This window comes from Oryctolagus cuniculus, chromosome 2 (genome assembly GCF_051225735.1).
Source record: "Oryctolagus cuniculus isolate XC-2025 breed Fujian yellow rabbit chromosome 2, ASM5122573v1, whole genome shotgun sequence".
Taxonomy (NCBI): domain Eukaryota; kingdom Metazoa; phylum Chordata; class Mammalia; order Lagomorpha; family Leporidae; genus Oryctolagus; species Oryctolagus cuniculus.
In genome coordinates, this window is record NC_142868.1 from 203,693,771 (window position 1) to 203,700,084 (window position 6,314).

Genomic DNA, 6,314 nt, shown 5'->3' on the forward strand with positions numbered 1-6,314 from the left:
GAATTGAATTTGTTACTAGGTTTTCTTCAACCTCTCTTTTGAAGTACTAGTATAATTTTAGAACATTAAAGAAGAATATTGCTAATGATTTATAATGTCATCACCTAAACATGTGAGAAGTCGATTTTATTTCCAGTCTTTAACAATATCGATACACGGTCACATAATTTAATAAAGATTTGCATGCATGTTTAATGATTTTTAGAGTGATAAATTTATTCCCCTTCTCCTCTGTATAATATGATTGTTTATACTACAGCTTACTTATCATTTATTTGTTACCATTCCCTTCTTGGTGGATACTTTAAGCTGTTTCTAAAGCTTTGTCCATACATAATGGTATACTATACATCTTCAGGCATTGTAGCATTTCAATTCATTTTAATTACTTCTTTACAATAAATGTATAGGTGCCAGCACTGTGGTACAGTTGGCTAGGAGTCCTGGCTGCTCCACTTCCAATCCAGCTCCCTGCTAATGTGCTTGGGAAAGTAGCAGCAGATGGCCCAAGTGCTTGTGTCCCTACCACCCACATGGGAGACCTGGATGAAGTTATGCCTCCCAACTTCAACCTGGTCGTTGTGGGTATTTGGGAAGTGAACCAGTGGATAGCAGATCTCTCTCTCTCTCTCTGACTTTCAAATAAATAAATCCTTAAAAAATAAAAAATGAATGTATAAGCCATTATTAGGTAAAAGAGAAAGAACAATGAATTTCTGCTAATAAACTATTAAAATATTTTGATATTTTATGTCTCCAATAGCAAATTCAATAAGATTAATAAAAATCAGAATTTCCCTGGAAACGTGTGTAAATACAAGTGGCTTCTTGGGCTTTACCTAGAATACGATGACCTAGGCAGCCTAGGACTCTGAACTTTAGCCATCACCTTAGGTGATTCTGAGAGAGAAAGCTACCTTATCACACAGAGTCAGAAGAATAGAAATGAGAGGGTAAGAAAGGCTTTAAGAAAAGCTATGGAGCCAATGCTGTGGCGTAGCAGGTAAAACCTCTGCCTGCAGTGCCGGCATCCCATATGGGCGCCGGTGTTATTCCCAGCTGCTCCACTTCCCATCCACTTGGGCCATCTGCTGCTACTTTCCCAAGCACATTAGCAGAGAGCTGGATTGGAAGTGGAGCAGCTCTGTGCTATGGCCCGGGAAAGCAGTGGAAGATGGCCCAAGTCTTTGGGCCCCTGCATCCACGTGGGAGGCCCGGAAGAAGCTCCTGGCTCTTGGCTCCTGGCTTCAGATTGGCCCAGCTCTGGCCATTGCGGCCATCTGGGGAGTGAACCAGCAACCAGAAGATGGAAGACCCCTCTCTCTCTCTCTCTCTCTTTCTCTGTGCCTCTCTGTACCTCTGCCTTTCAAACAAATAAATAAATCAAAAAGAAAAAAGGAAAGCTGGCTTTGTCTTGCCTCACCTTTGTGGATTTAAATAATGTTCTACATGGCACAGTTCAGAAATTGAAGTTAACACAACAGCAGTAACCAGAATTCAGCAACATTTTTCAAATACAACTGGATGTTCTTATGAATTCCACTTTCATTCTAAAATTTTAATTTATTTATTTAAAGTAGTTTTTCGAGGGGCCAGCATTGTGGCATAATAGGTCAGGCCTCTGCCTGTGATGCCAGCATCCCATATGGGTGCCAGTTCAAGTCCTGGCTGCCCCACTTCTGATCTAGCTCCCTGCTAATGTCCCTGGGAAAGCAGTGGAGGATGGCTCAAATGCTTTGACTTCTGTATCAATGTGGGAGTCCCAGAAGAAGCTCCTGGTCCTGGCTCCTGGCTCCTGGCTTTGGCCTGGCTTAGCCCTGACCATTGTGGCCATTTGAGGCATGAACTAGGTGATGGAAGACCTTCCTATCTCCCCCTCTCTCCCTCTGTAACTCTACCTTTCAAATAAATAAAATAAATCTTTAGAAAAATCATTTTTTAAAGAGAAGGCTGAAAATAGCTGAAAGGAATATAGTTGTGATGTCTAGCCCTGGGCACACAGAGGGTAAAGGACAACCTAGCAGTTGGCTATGGACTGCTGCACCTGTGTGAGCCTCTGTGTGCCTACATGCTCCTGTGTGCGACTGTGAGAGCCTGTGTGTATCTGTGTGCGACTGTGTGAGCCTGTGTGAGCCTGTATGAGCCTGTGTGCACCTGTGAGAGCCTGTGTGTATTTGTGTGCTCCTGTGTGAGCCTGTGTGAGACTGTGTGCTCCTGTGTGATCCTGTGTACTCCTATGTGGGCCTGTGTGAGCCTGTGTGCAACTGTGTGAGCCTGTGTGATCCTGTGTGCACTTGTGTGTCCCTGTGTGAGCCTGTGTGCACCTGTGTGAGCCTGTGTGAGACTGTGTGTGCCTGTGTGCGCCTGTGTGCACCTGTATGAGCCTGTGTGATCTTGTGTGTATCTGTGTGCACTTGTGTGTCCCTGTGTGAGCCTGTGTGCACATGTGTGATTCTGTGTGATCCTATGTGAGCCTATGCACACCCATATGATCCTGTGTGTACCTGTATAATCCTGTGTGAGCCTGTGTGATCCTGTGTGCACTTGTGTGTCCCTGTGTGCGCCTGTGTGCACCTGTGTGTGCCTGTGTGATCCTGTGTGCACTTGTGTGTCCCTGTGTGAGCCTGTGTGCACCTGTGTGAGCCTGTGTGAGACTGTGTGTGCCTGTGTGCGCCTGTGTGCACCTGTATGAGCCTGTGTGATCTTGTGTGTATCTGTGTGCACTTGTGTGTCCCTGTGTGAGCCTGTGTGCACATGTGTGATTCTGTGTGATCCTATGTGAGCCTATGCACACCCATATGATCCTGTGTGTACCTGTATAATCCTGTGTGAGCCTGTGTGATCCTGTGTGCACCTGTGTGAGCCTGTGTGCTCCTATGTGGGCCTGTGTGAGCCTGTGTGCTCCTATGTGGGCCTGTGTGCTCCTGTGTGATCCTGTGTGTGCCTGTGTGATCCTGTGTGCGCCTGTGTGCACCTGTGTACACCTGTGCCATGTGCAAGTGGACCCTGGGCTCCGTGTGCTTCTTGTGCTTGCACCACATCCTGTCTGACTTTACTGCTGCTGCCCCAATACTCACACGTGTAGGACCTCCCTTCACTATGATCCCTCACGTTTTTCAGGGGTAAAAAAGATAATTTAAACACCCGGGTGGCACACTTGAGTTGGGTTGCAGAACAGACAGAAGTTGAAGACTGAATAGGGGTGGTAATGGGACGGATTGAAATGATGAAGCCTTCACACACTCCTGGCTTATGGCCAAGCTTCAGGGACAGGCTGGGGAGCGTGCGGATGCACAGAGGCAGGGAGAGCCAGAGCAAGGGCAAAGGCCTGACCGGCTTGAGAAACCTGAGCATCACCTCTGGCCAAGTAGCTGGCTGAGAGCGAAACTGCGCAGGGGAAAAAAGATGGCTAGAATCAACGATGACTATCTATTGAAAGACAGATTATACAGTTTGGTACCAGCATATTAATTGCCCAATAAAACCAACCAACCAAACAAGCAAAACACAATGTTCAAAAAGAGCAGCAGAATCCAGATTTGCCCCATTTTCAACCAAAAATTTTCAGGGACCAAAATGAAGAGGAGAGGGTTACCCATAACCAGGAAAAAGCGTATCAGGTGGGTCTTTACTTCTGATTCACCGGTCAGTAACTTAAAATGGCTACAATAAATATATTTCAACAATTAAAGAAAATGTGATCAAACAATCCAGTGAAAATATATTAATAATAAGTGAACAGATAGGAAATACCATTGGAGAAGAGAACGCCATACAAGAGAACTAGGTGGAATTTTTAGAGATGAAACGTACACTATCTGAAAAAAAATTCAGTAAATAAGTTCAGCAGAAGCACAGAGCTGGAAGAAAATAGAACAAACTTTAAAAGGAGATCAATTAAAAATCTAATCTGAGCAACAAATGCCCACGTTAAATAAAATAAGAAATTCAGAGACTTGTGGAACATCATCGAATATTTCTCCTTATGTGTAACTGAAGATCTAGAAATATGTCAAAAAGATAAAAATCCTAAAGCACATGGAGTACTATTGTCCAAATTTTTCAAAATTTGATGAAAACATAGATTTACAAATCCCTGAAGTTCAAAAACCCCCAGTTAATATATCTATAAAAAGAGCTACACCTAGACACAGACATTGTAACCATTAAAAATTCAAAGGCAAAGCCCAAATTCTGAAAACATTGAGAAAGAAAGGATAATTTATTTCCAGGAATGATGATAAAAATCCCAGTAGGAGTTGGGATGGAAGGTCCAAAGTGTGGAGGAAAAACGAATTTCTTCTTTAATGAAATGATCTTTTAAAAATGGAATCAGAATGAAGGCATTTTTGTTAAGCAAACACTGATAAGATTTTTGCTAGCAGGCCTGTGCTATAAACGTATCCTACAAGACGGGTATGTGTTGGGGGCAGGGTGGCACTGTGCTGTGACACAGTTGGTTAAGCCAATGCTTGCAATGCCAGCATCACATACTGGAGGGCTGGTTCAAGTCCTGGATTCTCTTCTTCCAAGGCAGCCTTCTGTAATGTTCCTGGGAAAGCAGCAGATGATGGCCCAAGTACGTGGGTCCCTGAAACCCATGTGGGAGACCTGGAGGGGTTCTGGGCTCCTGGCTTCAACCTGGTCCAGACCTGGCTATTGTAGCCATTTGGGGAAAGAACCATAAGATGGAAGCTCTCTCTCTCTGTCTCTCCCTTGCCCTCACCCTCTGTCACTCTGCCTTTCAAAGAATAAAGGAAATCTCTTTAACCAAGAGCCACACAGAGGGATGACTTCATGCTGAAGTTTCATGTGGAACTTGGATCCATGAAAGCATAAGGAACACACAGAATGGCTGACGTGTGGCAAGACTATAACTATTTGATCATGACATAAAATAGTAGGTTATCATATATAGAATATCTATCTTTGGTTCTCTTGATTTTATTAAAGCAAGGTTTATCAAATGCATTTGGAAGTCTGTAATGTGTGTTGATCTAATTAAAAGACAAAGGAATGGAGGCCAGGATGGCTGAATAGAGAGGAACCAGACAACAGAAGAGGGATCACACTTCCAGAGGGAGGACTGCAGGACAACTCAGGGAAGAAGGGACGGGACGTGCAGAGAGCAGATTCAGACAGCAGAGAGAGCAAGGAGGCAGGTTGCTGCTCCTTCCCCGGTTCCCCCACCGGCGGGCACCGCCTGCTGGGAAAAGGTAAGTGGGAACTGCAAGACCCCTTCATCACTGCACATCCACAGCCCTAACTGCAGAATTCCATGGTCCTCACTGGCTTTAAATCCAATCTAGAAACCTGACTGGACCCACATGACTACTTTGCTCCAAAAAAATAAATAAATAAATAAGTGACGCCCACGTTGCTTCCTGTCCCCAAAGCACCAGTCCCAAGCGGTGGTGATACAGCCACTGCTGAACCCCATTCTGTCCCACAGGACAGCAAATAGCCCCTCGGCCGCCAGAAGCCCCCGTCGCCACAGCCAGGGCACTTTTCAGGGCGGAACAGGCTCCCCTGTGTTCTGCAGCCATGGGGTTTCTACACAAAAGCTCCAGAGCCACACTTACCCCCTCTGCGTGACCTAGGAAAGTTCCCGTCTGCTTCCTGGGACTCAGGGCCCACAGAAACCAGCACAGAAGCCCAGGGGACCCGACCTGAGGAAGGCCCTTCTGCATCTGTTAGCAGGAGCAGCTCCAGCATCGTCCTTCATGTCCTGCGGGAACTCGGGGCAGTCCCTCCAGGGTCCTGCAGCACTGGAACTGTGGCTGTTGGCTCCACAACCCTGGGACAACTCGCACTCATCTCTGCGACCTGGTGGGCCCTATCTGCATTCCTTGGCTCTCGGCTTGCACCTGATAGTGCACAATCCCCTTCAAAATATGCAATCACTGTATGGGACCAGAGCAAGTACTCGCTAAGTCCTCAAGTTCTGGGAGTGTGACGGTGGAGCTGTACTTCACAGAGTCACCTGAATTCATCCCAGGGGACCTAGGTTGAGAATCCACTGCATACTGCAACTATGGGTCTGTGACTATGTGTTTTTAAATCCCAGGGACATCTGTACTTGTCAGTGGGGGCTGGGGAGGCCCTATTGCACTCAGGTGTTCCACGCTGGCACAACCTAGTGCACCATCCCTGGCATAACCTGGGATCAACCTGTGGGATATGGGTAAGGTATCCTCCAAGTCTTGCAGCTTTGAGCCTGGAGTTGTTGGAAGTCTTGAGCTGGAGCAGCTATACTCAGATCAGATAAAACAGAGTTTAAATCAAAAACTGTAAAACGAGACAAAGAAGGACAT

The 6,314-nt window shown here is 45.9% G+C and overlaps 1 pseudogene; it reads left to right on the top strand.

The window, feature by feature from the left end:
• Positions 1–533: 533 nt before the first annotated feature.
• LOC149128219 (uncharacterized) lies at positions 534–5,956 on the top strand (annotated as a pseudogene).
• The last annotated feature ends 358 nt before the right edge of the window (positions 5,957–6,314 follow it).